General features: G+C 44.2%; 1 long non-coding RNA gene across 1 annotated transcript in view; it reads right to left on the bottom strand.

Annotated features, from left to right (window-relative positions):
* Positions 1 to 246: 246 nt before the first annotated feature.
* The window catches only part of LOC135981258 (uncharacterized), a 145,579-nt gene continuing 130,699 nt past the window's right edge, over positions 247 to 15,126 (bottom strand). The window contains exons 2-3 of the long non-coding RNA XR_010598202.1: positions 7,325 to 7,453; positions 247 to 4,206 (exon numbers count right to left, since the gene is read on the bottom strand). This is a non-coding gene — a long non-coding RNA (uncharacterized LOC135981258). The remainder of the gene's footprint in view (positions 4,207 to 7,324; positions 7,454 to 15,126) is intronic.

The following is a 15,126-nucleotide window of genomic DNA, read 5'->3' as shown; positions in this document are numbered from 1 at the left end:
GGATGCTCTCAGTGTAAACTTCAGGAGCCCTTTTAGAAACACAAGGCACCAAACCCCTTGGATATTTGGCATCTTAATTTATTGTTTAAATAGGAAACTTATGCAAGAGGCTTCAGCAGAGAATGCTGCAGCTAAATAGGAGACACTTCAAATATCTGTCTAGAGATGCAGCATGAGACAGAACAGTTAGCATAACTGTGATCATCAGGCTGCTGAACATTGGTACTTTAATGGCAGCTCTGCATTGTCAGCACTGGTGAGGGGTGGAGGGAAGTCAGACCATATACTTAAATTTATACTACTGGATTTGAAAACGCTGGCTTACGTGATTTGCCTCAGACCACAACACACGTTATATCCAAGAGCCAAGATTAGAACCCAGGAGTTCTTCGTTTCCTTGGTGATGGTCAAGCCACTAGACCATGCCAGGTTTCTTCTTCGCCTGCCGCTACCTAGGCAGTGGGTGATTTGCAGTTGCTGTGCCTGACACTGCAGTGGTGTCTGGAAAAACAACTGCATTTTTAGGAAGTGCAATGTCTTCAGAACTTGGAGCTGAGCAACATAATTGTCTTTTAATGGAACAGTCTCTTGTGAACACATTGGCATCTCCTCTAGGCTGCCGCAACTTCAAAGAGCAACCCCCCCGATGAGTCAGCTAACCTGTGGCTATAATAGACAGATCCTTTGAAGATGCTACAGCGTCAAGCTACCGATGTAGCTAAAGCCCATAGTGTACTTATACTCCTCTGAGACGAGACACCACCACACAACAAAAGGGAATAGAGTTAAAGATTTTTCTCCCGTTCTTTTTTTCCTTGCCTTTTTATTAGCAACTAAGTATGCAGACTAATGAATTATGACCTATTGAGTTTGTGATTTACATACAGGGCTTGAAGCTAGTATTGACCATCAAATGGGTCCCCCAAATCCTGCCCATGTTGTAAGAGTTAATAATACCTTCACTGCAACTCAAATACAAAATCTTTTTCTTTTAAATTTACAGCAGCACTAAAACGATGAGGATTTCATAGTGATCAATTAACAGTATTTCACACTAGAGATTTGTTATAATAGAGAGCAGTAAAGTAGCAGGCATCAAGTAACTGTTATGCTTGGGCTCCATTCAGAATGCTGAGAGCTTATTGAATTTGTGACAGATGGAGACATTTGTTAAATATATAGCCTGTGTGAACTAAAATAATAAATTCTTCTCCATTTTTGTTTTACCCACGTGCGCTAGGCTCCATCCTAACATTCTGGGTTGTTGACTTGTGTCTAGAAAGTGACATTTTATCAACGCATTATCATTTTGATCTTACCATATATAGGGCCAAGTTCTGGGATTTGTACCCCCATTCAAGTTTATTGAAGTTTGCTGAGGGTGTATGTCAGAATAGACAATATTTTATCTTGTGGCAGAGCTAAGCCTGTAAAAGAACATTGACTTAAGGTTATTTATACTGCTTCAGAAGTTATTTTCAGTACCAAGATTTAAAAAAAACCTGCTTTATTTCTTTAACAGGTTTATTGAAATAAACTCTGGTGTATGTAGCAAAATAAAATGGAGATGATAGATGTATACAAGTATATATACTGCCTACCTCAGTGTGGTATCTGAGCACTTTAAAGGTAAATTCTCTCTAAAGTATGTGTTTGAACATGTGGGGTGTGATGTGTATGGAGTGTTTATTAAAGTATAGAAAGGGAGAAAGGTAATGATGAGATGAATGATGCAGAATCTTCTAATAGAAAAACTGGGCACAACTGACCCAACACTTCTGTAGAAGCTTATGTTTTTGTTGACTGAAGTGTATTTAAAATAAATGCCTCCAGAACTTGTTGGGAGAATCTTTTAGACCATTGCAGGGGTGATTTCTAGGCCATGTGCTTCTCCCACCATGCTACTGTGTTGATAAATAGTTCTTAAAGGCTTCAGCACTTCACACATGGGGGGTGGGAGGGGGGGGAGGGGGGGCAGATTTTAAAAAAAATTCAATGTTGGCTCAATGTGCGGAGAGCTTTTGAAGAGCTGGCCACTTACGAAAATGGTTCAATAGGAGCTGAGGTCTTGACAATCTTGTTCTGGATGTATGCATGCGAATCCCTTCTGAAAATTCCAGCTGTGCTCGGCTACTTCTCTCTAGGATTGGAGTCCTAGTTCTCTGACGTTTCAGCCTATGGAATCCATCCTTCAACTGAACCGAGTCACTTCAGAAATGGAAATGTAGCCCACAGCGCTAAAGCTCCAGTCCTTATATTTTTTGCTGAATATTTCTTTTAAATTCTAAGTTCTATAGATACAACAGTGACCACTAAAACAAAAAGTCATTTGTCTACACTCTACTGTCTCAGGTACTCCATTTACTTCCTATTCTAAGCATTAGGAAACATAGGAATCTGACACGGTTGGTCAAAACATGAACATATATATTGTTTGTACCGGGGGATCCGTAGGGGATCCCCAGTTATGAACCAGGACAGGACCCCATTGTGCTAGGGACTGTACAAGCATAAAACAAGAAGAGAGAGTCCCTGGCCTGCAGAGCTTACAGTCTAACATATATTCACCTATACAGTTTTCATCAATTGACAGAAAAAAACCAACCAGAGCTTAGAGGGCTAGATATCCAGCAAATAAAGAGCTGGGTGAATCAAGAAAAAGAGTGAGTGCCTGAATCCATTATTTGTCCTCTTTTAACACAGGACTGCAAGTGGCTAGAATTCCCGGAAAGGAAGCAAAAGCACTCGTGAACCCCTGGTGCGAAGCATGGAAAGGAAAGAAAGTACACGCAAAGCTCTCTAACCGTGCTGCCAGTCTCTGAATGGCAAAAAGTAATAAGCTTGCAAACACATGACTGATGACAGCTCACCCGTGAAGGGGGAATGTAAAAATTTCTTTTATGAGTTTTAAAACACCTATAACTCTATTAAGCTCCCTTTTCTACCCGTAAAAGAAGTTTAATCACCCTTCAAGGGCAAGGAAATATGTTTATTCTAATGCAATTCATTTTTGTTTCTATTAAATGGACCCTGCTTTTGGGGAGAAGGGGGGAGCTATGCTTGCTCATCTAACTGCCTTTAGCTGGGCAGTGAAACAGCATCACCAAAACACAGGCAGACGTGTGCTGATTTCTCATTTCCATTATGCAGTTTTTAGATCCTAGGGAGTATTTCCATAGGCACATAGGGGAGGGAGGTGTCCAACTCCCCTTGAGTTGGTGCGAGAATTGGTAGCCTAACTACCATTTGTGCCTTGATGATTTCCCCAATTCTTTCCATGGAATAGGGCCAAGTTTTTTAAAAATGACTGGTGATTTTTGGGTGCCCAACTCCAGACACCCTAAAGGGATTTGATACTCAGAAACTGCACTCTCAAAATCAAGTCCCCTTGTGGTTCCTCCTGTTGGGCACCCAAAATCACTAGTTACTTTTGAAAATTCTGGTCCATGGCTTCTTGTACATATAATGTGCAATAAAGCAGTGGTTCTCAACCAGAGACCGGGGGCTGTGAGAAGGCTTCATGGGGTCCACCAAACAGGGCCAGTGTAAAACTTGCTGGAGCCTAGGGAAGAAAGCCAAAGCCCCACCTTATGTGGGGAAGCTTGGGGCCCTGAGCCCCACCACCTGGGGCTGATGGTGAAGCCCGAGCAACTTAGCTTCATGGGCCCCCCGTGACGTGCGGCCCCACGCAATTGCCCTGTGTGACCCGGATCCCAGGGAGCCATACTGGAGTTACTCAATTAGGGTGAACTGCAAAGAATGCTTATATCAGACACACAGCAGCCATAATCACGGCCCTCCTGCTTCAGATGGCTTCACTGTATTTTGCCAAAGATTTTACATGCTTCTCTGCTGTCAGAAGTTAGAAGACGCCTTCAATCAGCTTGGGTTAAGTTGTTACAATTGTCTAGGCTAGCAGCATGAAGATTATTTGTGTAGTAGTAGCACTTAGGAGCCCCAGTCATGGCCGAGGACCCCACTGTGCTCGGCACTGTACAAAAACAGAACAAAAAGTGGTCTGCCCAAAGAGCTTACAATCTAATTAAGATCTACTCTTAGATTTCCAGACTAGTTTCTCAGAACCTATATGACGTACAATTTCTACATTGAATGTCGTGCATTGCAGAATGGCTTGGAGGAAGCTGGTTTACGGAAGAGCTTTGAAGGGGCGATGGCACAAATGAAGCTGGAGTCTGTTCTCTCTACCTGGAACAAACAGAAAGTGCGAAGGGGAACGATGAAGCAAAGAGATTATCCAGAAGAGATCTACATAGAAGGTCAAAGGCTAAGATGAGGCTGTTGTATTCTCCTAAAGCCCCTGCCTCCTGGTTGCTTGGCTTCTATTCTAGCTTTGTACCACCAGTTGCATTAGCGATACAAACTTTGGTTTGATCATTTTCAGCTTTTTACTAGTGGTGACTGAAACATTCAGCTTGTTTCTCCTTTTGCGTTTTGGGAAGGATAAAGCGAGATTAAATGTTATTTCAAGTGAGTTAATCTGCTAGTTGTTGGCTGACCCATTGATTTTTAATCAAGTCAGACTGTCATAGCAAGACTGATTTTTTTAAGTCCAAGATTTCAAGTTTAGTGCAAGTTTAGCCTTGTTTTGACAGCTGCAGAAATCCTGGAGAGACAGGAAAGTTCTGATTTAATAGTAGTAAGCAGGGCCGGCTCTAGGCACCAGCAAACCAAGCACATGCTTGGGGCAGCACATTTTCAAGGGCAGCATTCTGGCCATTTTTTTTGGTGCTTCCGGCAGCAAACGCCTAGAGCCGGCCCTGGCAGCAGCAGCGCGTCGTGCGCGGGGGGCGCCCTGTAGATGCTGCGGTTTGCGCCGCGGGGGAGCAGCACCCACACCTTGTGGCTGTGCCGGGCAGGCTTCGAGCGGGGGACACTCAGGCTGGGGGACACCCCAAGGGGCACACGGAGCCGCCTGCAGATGCCACAGGGCGGCTGCCCCCAGCGCTGCAGCCGGGGCTGGGTGAAGCGGCCCAAGCCGCCCAAGGATTGTGGCAGGGCGGCCAGAAGCAGCAGCGGGGCCATAGAGGGCGGGGCGCTGTCGTGTGGGGCCCGCGTCCCGCTCTCTGGGGCTCCGCTGCCTCTGGGGCTACCCTGCCCCGGCGCCTCAGCCCTCTGCCGGGGCAGTTCCCCGGCTCTGCCCTCCCGGGTCCCGGCCGGTCCTGGAGGCGGGAGCCCTGGATGGCGGGACCCTGGGCTGAGGCGCGGCCCGGGAGCCCCGCTGCTTACCCCAACCCTGCCAGCGCTGGACCGGCTGGAGGTGAGGGGGAAGCGGGCTGAGTCATCACTGGTGGGGGGAGCCCAGGGCTGGGGCGGCAGGGGGAAGAGAGAGCCCAGGGCTGGGGTGGGAGGGGGGGAAGAGAGAACCCAGGGCTGGGGTTGGGGGCAGCCAAAAATTTTTTTGCTTGGGGCGGTCAAAAACCTAGAGCCGGCCCTGGTAGTAAGAACCAGCTGTGGTTGTAAAACTGTGATTGAGTTACTTGCTATACAGGAATTACAGCAAAGCCAAGGGGAATTGCTGGGTAGAGATCAGAGAATGCTACAGTTAATCAATTCTTGTAAGCAGCCATTTCTAGATGGTCAATTTAGTCTCAAATGCTCATCAGTCAACATAGGTTCAGATATTTTTCAGATTCATTTATGAATTTTTACAACTAAATACTTTTTAATGCTCTGAAATGGGCGTATGAGTGTCACCACTCAGATTCCTGCTACATCTAGCAGGACTTTGATTTTACAAGCATGCATTTGAGCCTGGACTTGGATCCATGTGGAGGAGCCCTGCACCCATAAGGAGCCCCACTGAAACCAGATGGGTGATGGGGTGTGTGTGTGTGACTACTGCAGGATCAAGGCCACTAGAAGGAATAGCCTGTTCTGTACCATTGTATCTAGCCAAGATTTCTACCTTTTTTTTTTTTAAGAGTGGTAGTTTGTATCAGCAAAAACAATGAGGAGTCCTTGTGGCACTTTAGAGACTAACAAATTTATTTGGGCATAAGCTTTTGCGGGCTAGAACCCACTTCATCAGATGCATGAAGTGAAAAATACAGGAGCAGGTATAAATACATGAAAGGATGGGGGTTGCTTTACCAAGTGTGAGGCCAGTCTAAGGAGATAAATCAATTAACAGCCAGATACCAAGGGAGAAAAAATCTCTTTTGAAGTGGTAAGAGTGTCACATTACAGACAGTTGACAAGAAGGTGTGAGTAACAGTAGAGAGAAATTAGTATTGGGGAAATTAAGTTTAGGTTTTGTAATGACCCAACCACTCCCAGTCTTTATTCAGGCCTAATCTGTTGGTGTCCAGTTTGCAAATTATTTCCAGTTCTACAGCTTCACGTTGGAGTCTGTTTTTGAAGTTTTTGTTGTTGAAGAATTGCCACTTTTAGGTCTGTTATTGAGTGGCCAGAGAGACTGAAGTGTTCTCCTACTGGTTTTTGAATGTTATGATTCCTGATGTCAGATTTGTGTCCATTTATTCTTCTGCATAGAGACTGTCGGGTTTGGTCAGTGTACATGGCAGAGGGGCATTGCTGGCACATGATGGCATATATCACGTTGGTAGATGTGTAGGTGAACGAGCCCCGGATGGTGTGGCTGATGTGATTAGGTCCTATGATGGTGTCCCCTGAATAGATATGTGGACAGAGTTGGCACTGGGGTTTGTAGCAGGGTTTGGTTCCTGGGTTGGTGTTTTTGTTGTGTGGTGTGTAGTTGATGGTGAGTATTTACTTCAGGTTGGGGGGCTGCCTACATCATACATCTGATGAAGTGGATTCTAGCCCATGAAAGCTTCTGCACAAATAAATTTGTTAGTCTCTAAGGTGCCACAAGGACTCCTCGTTGTTTTTACTTTTCTTTTTTTTAACGCTTCTTAGTTTATAAACTGGTAATTTTCAGCCACCAACAAACAACTAAATTACTGACAGGTACATAGCGCCTTAAAATTAAATCTGAGAGCTGCCCTTTTCTGTATAATAAGTGGTAAAAATATTTTCCTTTATTTTACAATTGCAGTATAGGAGATGTGATGCACACATGCTCCAACCTATCATTATTGTTGTAGGGTATTAACAACAACATTTCAACAAGATGTTTAAACAAAGTTCTAACTTTCCTATTAAGTTATATTTCCTCGGTGTTTATTTAGAGAGTTTGCTCTGTACGTAGTAAGGTGAAATGTGTTAGGTTAACTGCATTAGGAATAGAAAATGAGGTCTTGAGCGTGCAGGATCTATCTGAACACCATCTCACCCCAATGTTATAGTCTGAAGGGATTTGAATAATGTGCTGGTATCTAACCTCTATAAACAGACTGAATGGAGGATTCAAGGACATCAGTCTTGTCCTTGCTGCTATTCCCTCCAGCCCAGTTCGCCTTCCACTGGCTGAGCAAGGGTTCCTACTTCTGACCAGTGCAGTCTGTCCTTCCTGGAAGGGGAGAGAAGATTGTAGGTAGACTTCAGAGCAGGTGGGAGAGAAATTCACACGTCTGACACAAGTCATGTTCTCATTACTTACAAAAGCCCTATGTGTTAGAATATCTTGCTTTCATGCTAAAAAATGTGCTATAGTGAAAAAGCAATTTTGTGGACTAAATAACTCTCTCCCCGAGCCAACAGAGAAGCTATAGGAGGCCTGCAGAACCAGACTGAAAGAAACTGTTTTTATGAACTCCCGTTCCCTAACTGAGCAATTGTCTGTCTGAGCCAGAGCGGAACTAAAACACCAAAACCAGTACGTTATTCAAATCTTGATATAAGAGATTGATGAGTGTGCAGGCAGAAATGGTGGCCGCATATATTTCACCACCATCTTGAGCTGGAATGACAATACAGAAAATTCCACTAGCTCAGAGAGCGGGGAGTGTCCAAATGGGAGATGTGATCGGCTCTTGCACATGTAAGAGCAGAGAACATCAGCAGTCCATCTGCGCAGAGACTATATGGTCCTTACTCCCTCCAGAGAGCAAATCAACCTGAAAGGGGTAGGGAAAAATTGAGGCCATGCCCCACCTCTACCCCTACCCTTAGTCCAGAGAAGAGTGCCAGTGCACCAGAGGCAGCAAGCTACATGATCCCTAGAGATGGCACAGACCTCACACTCCCCATGTGCCTCAAGCAGTTCTTAATGCTCTTCCTGGGGGCTGGTGACTCTGCAACCCCACTACCCATGGCTTTGTGTCAGCTGAACGCCCTCGCCCTTATGTTGGCTGTGGACCTAAAAAGCCTAGACCACACAGTTTTTGTAACATATCATGGGTAAGCTAAACCTTTATGGCAGTCTAGAGAGGACATTAGCAGTTGCTGCTGTTATATTATTTATATAGCATCATATGTGTGCACAGCACTTTACAGGGGAATAGAGACCTTCAGTTCCTGTCCCATTCAGAGACTGACTGTAGCCAGAGAAACCCAAATGGAGAGAGAGGGGAGGGTATTAGCTTAAAACTCATTAAGATTCTGCCCCTTTTGCAACTGCAAGGGAGGCAGAAAGACCTTTGTCTCTCCCTACTCTTTCTCCCCAGTTTCATTTGGTAGATAACATTTTCCTGCACATCTCTCTAGTACTTTAGTCTATTTATATTCATAGATTATTGGCATGATTGGTATTAAAGGCTCCCTCAGACCATGAAATTTGAATCAAACTAAATATCCTCATTCTTATGGAAAAGCAGATGCGGATAAAATGAATTTATCAAAAATTGCTGATAATATATTGCCATTGGTAAACAGATTAAATAATCATTCATCCAGACCCTGATGTTTAACTTGCTTCTTTTACTCATGCATTGCGTGGGCAATCTATCAGTCTTTCACCACTGCTGTTGGAAGTAAAATGATATCTTAACAACTCAGCTTTTAGATAAGAACTGTTCAAGTAATATGTATAAAGCATATAATCAAAACAAACAATCCCTTCCTGAAAAATGATCTTCAAACCATTTACATTTAACCAAGTCAGGAGTCCATAAGATAAAGATTTCTTAGGCTGAGAACATTAGTTACTTACAGAGGTTCAGATGACAGCATTACTTGAGCTAACATCACAGCTTCATTTCTAGTGGGTGTATCCAGTTAGAAAGGAAGAGGTGCTGTAGAGCAGATCACTGTTTTATCAATGCAAAGACCACCACCAAACTCACATAGATGGTTTCACATTCATGTAGGTAGGTCATAATAGTACAAACTGCAATGTCATTTCTTTCCCATCTGTTCTTAAGCATTTCAGTTATCACTGCTTATTTGTTTTGAGGTATAGCCTAGAGGCCCAGTAAGGGACTGGGACCCCAATGTACTAGGTGCTTTCCAATTCATAACATAAAGGTGTCCCTGCCCCAAAGATCTTACAAACTAGTTATTGGTGCTAACAGATGCCTTCCTCGGTGATGTATTCACAAGGTAATAGTGAGATGATAATGTGTGTAATAAGCAGTGGTGACAGCAAACCAGCTGCCTGGGTAATGCAGAGACAATCAGTCTTCTGATTCTAACTTGTAGCATTTCCTTAAATGCTACTGTAGAAGCAGTCATGGTGGGAATGACTGCAATTCAGGGTACATGGCATCTATACTGTGCAGAGCTATAGCATTAAGACACTGTCTGTCTACTTGGATTAACAGTACACATGTGTGAGGGGTTGTGGAGATGCACAGGGAAGTGATGAGTTAATGAAGTGAGAAATAAAAAAGCAGCTATGAATGTCTATTTTATATCTTGCCCTTCATAGAATATCAGGGTTGGAAGGAACCTCAGGAGATCATGTAGTCCACCCCTCTGCTCAAAGCAGGACCAATCCCCAAACAGATTTTTGCCCCAGATCCCTTAATGACCTCCTTAAGGATTGAACTCACAACCCTAGGTTTAGCAGGCCAATGCTCAAACCACTGAGCTATCCCTTCCCCCCAGGTTGGAGGGCCCATTTCTGGCTTCACACTGGTGAAAGTCAAGAGCATCTCCACCAAAGTCAACAGACTGAGGAAACATGGCGTAAGCAATATCAGAATCCGGGCCTGTGTCTTCAGTTAAAGTGCACACTGGAAGCTGCAGGTGGCACTATTACCAAGAGAAGGAGCATAGCAAGTGCCATATTTCTGTTTGCTATAGAAATATTATACTCAACACTGCCTAAATATTCACCTTGCACATCAGCCTACTGTGCAGAGGAAGAGAGGTCTGCTCAAATGAACATTTAATTTGCTGTGTACATTGTTTTTCCCGAGGGTGCACACATGCACAGAGGGCCATCTGTCATAGTCACCAATTACTCAGTTGGATAGCTATAACACCCGACATGGGGAAACATCAGTGCTATAAAAAAACTAGGCAGATGTGAACACCCGCTTCATGGAGAATGGTTTAAGCAAAGATATCCTGCTTGGGAGAAAGAGCAAGAAGTTTGGCAGTGGGTAGGTGGGGCTCTGCACTCAGAGTGAGAGACGTTGATTGGACTCCATGCTGCAGAATGTTCTGTTTCCTTTCCGGCTACTTTTGCTTTCTTGTAATAAACATTAATTCTCCTGGGAAAGACTCGCTGAGCGCTACTGGATCATCTTTTCCTGCTGAATTATTCCTCCAGTTTGCAGACCTAATCCTGCATGATACTGAGCGCCCTCCACTCTAACAGAGTGCAGTGGGAGCTCAGGGAGTTTGGCACTTTGCAGGAGGTACTCAGCACCTTACAGAACCAGGCTCATTATGAGTATGTGAGAAGGGAGCCCCTCCTCCTCCTCCTACACCCTCAAAACCAAATCCTGAGCTGCAAACAAACCAAACTAGTATTAACACTGGTGAAGAAATGGAGCTGGACAGCAGCACATTGCGTGAGATGTAACCAATCTACAAAAATAATAGTGAACTGATGACAATATTCAGACGTATTAAAAAGAGAATCCATAATTTTACAGGTGTTATTTGCTCTTCAGGTAACATTAGAAGGGCTTTGTTAGAAAGCATCTGCCTACTACATCCAGGAGTAAAGAGAAGGTATGTCTACAGTGCAGTAAAAGGCTCCAGCCCGAGCCCTGTGCGCCCAAGTCAGTTGACATGGGCCAGCCACAGGTGTTTTACTGCAGTGTAGACATACCCAGTGGGGCTTGTCACAACTGCACCAGCTGCTATCTGGCTGCTTCAATGCAGTTATACACAATAGAGGCAAGGTCTCAAGTAGGTGAGAGTACAAATAGACTAAAACTGGTATAACAGTCCAGTACTTCCCTAATAAAAACGTAAGGAGACTATCAGTGCCAGGTTGGTAGAAAGTGGAAGGATGGTGCCATGGCTAGCACACGAGCCTAGGCCTCAGTATTCCTGGGTTTGAGTCCCCATTTTGCTACAGCCTTCCTGTATGACCCTGGGCAGCAAGTCACTTAGAGCCAGATTTTCAAAGGTATTTCGGCACCTAAAGCTGCAGACAGATGCCTTGTGGATTTTGCAAAGCACCCATCTGCAGCTTTCGATGCCTAATTACCTTTGAAAATCTGGCCCTTGATCTCTGCAAGCCTCAGTTTCTCATCCCTAAAGTGGGGATAACAGCACTTCCTCACTCTCAGGGGGTGTTGTGAGGATAACTACGTTAAAGATTGAGGTGCTCAGATGCTCTGGTTCTGGGGGCCATCTTAGTACGATAGCGAGATCTGTTGTCTAATATGTTGATCTCCTGGTGCTAGACTGTCAGCCTTGTTGTCTAGTGATTACATTAGAGTGTCATTCAGTGGACCTGGTTTGATTCTCACACCAGTCAGAGGGTTGAGGAGATGACATGTTCAGCAGCAGGACTAAGAGAAGCCTTTACAGTACATGACTTGACAGTTGCACCAGAAGGCCCCATGCTGGGAAGTCACAGAGGTAGCCACAGACTAAAAGCAAAAAGGTTAGAGTCCTGATGAGACAATGAGGGTCATGTTTTCCAAAGTGGCATCCAGTATTGGGTGCCAATTCAACACTACGCAAGTTTGTGAAGTCAAGACACCCAAGAAAGGAAGCACCAAAATGTAGATGGAGTTTTGGGGAAAAGTATAGCCATTAATCTATGTAAAACTGAGCCAGTGATATTCATCTACCTTACAGGGGTGCTACTTTATATGTGTAAAATACTGTGAAGACCAGATTGCAGGAGTGAGACTAGAACTCAAAACAGCTCCATTTCTGCACTCATTCCTCTTTAGGCCATGCTGCCAATGGCAGCGAGTGAACGCCACAGCAGGGTTTGCTGCTGCAGCTGCTGGAAGCCGAAGTCCACGAATAGTGGAGTTATTGATGGTCACATGCTGTAGCACAGAGCTGTGCTCTAGGAGGTCTTCAGTCAATGGCTGCAAGCTTCTTACGTCTTGCATTTACACTGTGTGCGACCAGAAATACTGCCAGTGTGTTTAATAGCCACACAACTCCCCCAGCCTAGCCCCATACCTAGCTAGAGGCACTAGGCCACATCATAACCAACAGATTAAGACACATTTAGCGTTTCTAGACCAAGCTGGGTTTTGCGGGGTGGGGATATTACAAGCCAGAAGGCCATTAGGAAAATTTCCAAATGAGCTCCATTTTTGAACCCTTCTCTGTCCCCAGTGCCTTTTATTCTCTGTCTTAAACTTTGCAGAAGAGTTCAAATCTGTCACCAGGTGAAATATTTTAGTTTTGGCCAAGTCAGGAGTGAGCATGTATTTATCAAAGTCAGGCTTGCAATGACCAGATAGCTTCCACCCTAACTATATGGAGACTAAAGTGTCTATAATCCCCAATCAACCAATGTTATGTTAGTTAGCTAATGTGGTAAGCACTGCTATACTATCTGTCTCTGCTGCCCAAGGCAGACACCTGCATTTCAAGACCTGCCTGGAGTTTCGATTTTCTCACCAAGAGTTTCAGTACTAGATTCCCAAGCAGACAGATTATATGCTATTATTAGAGGTACTATAGGTACAGAAGTGATTTATAGGCTGATGAGCGTTTACCAGCCGAAAAGAAACAAATCTTTCCAAAAAGAGATAAATATACATTTTGTTGCATTACAACAGTAATGTAGACAGTCGCTTGGTCGTTTTAAAGTTTTAGTGGTAGCATAAATGAGGCTCCTGGCTTTGAAAGTTCTCATCCATCAGAAGCTTTACTATCAAACCATTTCACCTATTTTAATAGCAGCCCAGTGCCTTCTGTGATTCAGATCACACACCGCTCTCATCAGGAGAAAGAAGGACAAAGCTCTCCTGCATCAAAGCTCTTCTTACTTGGCTTGCTGTAGTTCACCATCTCATGTCAGATTATGTTGAAATCACTTGTGTGCTTCTACTCGGGGACCAGTAGGTTTTAACCACCCAACACAAATGATTGAATTAAGACCATTGCTTCTCTGATCCATGTCTTCTCATCTGGGAAAGACCCTTTGATTCTGCTTCCTTTCCTCATACTGAGCAGTGAATCTCTCCATGAGTAGATCCATTGATTTTAAGGGCAAGGTCTTCCTCAACAAGAGTAACAATGGCAGAACTGGGTCCTGTATGGGAAGATTATTGCTCATTATTTGTACTGTGGTAGTGCCTGGGAGCCCCAGGCGTGGACCAGGACCTCCTCATGCTAGGTACTGGATATACACAGAATAGCTAAGAAGGGGTATATTGTTTTAATGTGCTGACACCTTGCATTAGGGTGTAGACTGATTTATGCTGCCTTTAACTTAGTCATGCACTTTTCTGAACTGGAATGAAGAGGAAAATTGCTGTAGTGACTTATGAACAGTCCAGATTTATATATCTTTTTGAATTAAGCAACCTAATGCAATTAATTCTTAACAATGCAGCTAGATTAGGCCCACACTAGAGGCCCCGCACAATTAAAATAATTCTAGGACCAATAATCTAAAGGTGAAAGATGGAATGGTGTGATCTATCTGTACGTCATTTGCCAGGCTAAGGTCTCTGACTGCTATATGCGTTAAGAGATGGATTTGGGATACGCTATCATTGCCGCTTCAGTGCCAGTCTTACTTTTTTTTGAAAGGGAAAGTGAGACTTGCTGAGGGCATCAGTTTCTTCATTCTCATTCCCTCACTAGGTGTCTCCTGTTGCTGTCACCTCTTTCCACAGCATAATTTTAAACTGGATTGAAACCAGCAAACCCTTCACAAAAAGTACAGAACATCCATCAGATGGTCATGTCTTTCAGCCACTACTGATCTGGGCTAGACTGAACTAAGTAGCAAGAGCTCCGTTTACTTCTCTTCCCTGTTAATTCACCATAGCTTGTGTTCTTTCTGCCGCTCACCCCATCCCTTCCTAGCCACACAGGCATCTCCAAAGTCCTGCAATGACTACATTTTCGATGTATAACCTGTTAAAAATCAATAATAATAGTTTAATCTAAAAAATACCACACATTACTGTACACAAGCCAATAATACTGATTAAGTATATAAAGAGGAGCACAGGCTTGGATTTTTCACAGCCGTATAATGAATTGCTGATTAACTATGCAGTCACCACTCACAAAAGAATTATAGACTGGGGAAGGGGAAGGAAAAGAAAATGGAACGTTTTGACAGCAAAATAATGATTTAGATCCCAGTACTGAAAATGCTTAGGCAAGCCCTTAAAAGCTTTAACGCAATGAAAACGATGTGTTTCTGCTGTGTGTGTGGTGGGGCGAGCCGGGTTGACCAAGGCATGGAAGCTCCAAGTACACGTTACTCTCCTACAGAAGTCAAGGGGTGAACTGCGAACTGAGATGTGTGAGAATCATTGGTCACACGGTGGAATTCCACACCACCAGTACCCCCGCTGGTGAGGGAGCAGCTGAGACATCTGCCACTTCTACTTAGCTCCAGCGGCCGTGAGTCAGCCGTGCCAGTGCCCTAACGCCCATGTGGGGGAATGAGAATGTCACTTCTCAGACCTCCTGGGGCAGATCCTCAGCTAGTGTAAATCAGCACAGCTCCACTGACTTCACCACGTGAGGATCAGCCCCGCTTTCTTTTTACTACTTTGCTTGCAGGCAAAGAAAACCCTTTTGTATCCGGGCTTTGCTTAGTGGTGAGGGACCCTGTGTGGTTGCCACTCGTCACAGCTCTGTGACAGTCAGGATGAAACAAGTAAATGGGCACAACATTAAGAA

Source organism: Chrysemys picta, chromosome 2, assembly GCF_011386835.1.
Source record: "Chrysemys picta bellii isolate R12L10 chromosome 2, ASM1138683v2, whole genome shotgun sequence".
Taxonomy (NCBI): Eukaryota; Metazoa; Chordata; order Testudines; family Emydidae; genus Chrysemys; species Chrysemys picta.
This window is presented reverse-complemented; position numbering and strand designations above follow the sequence as displayed.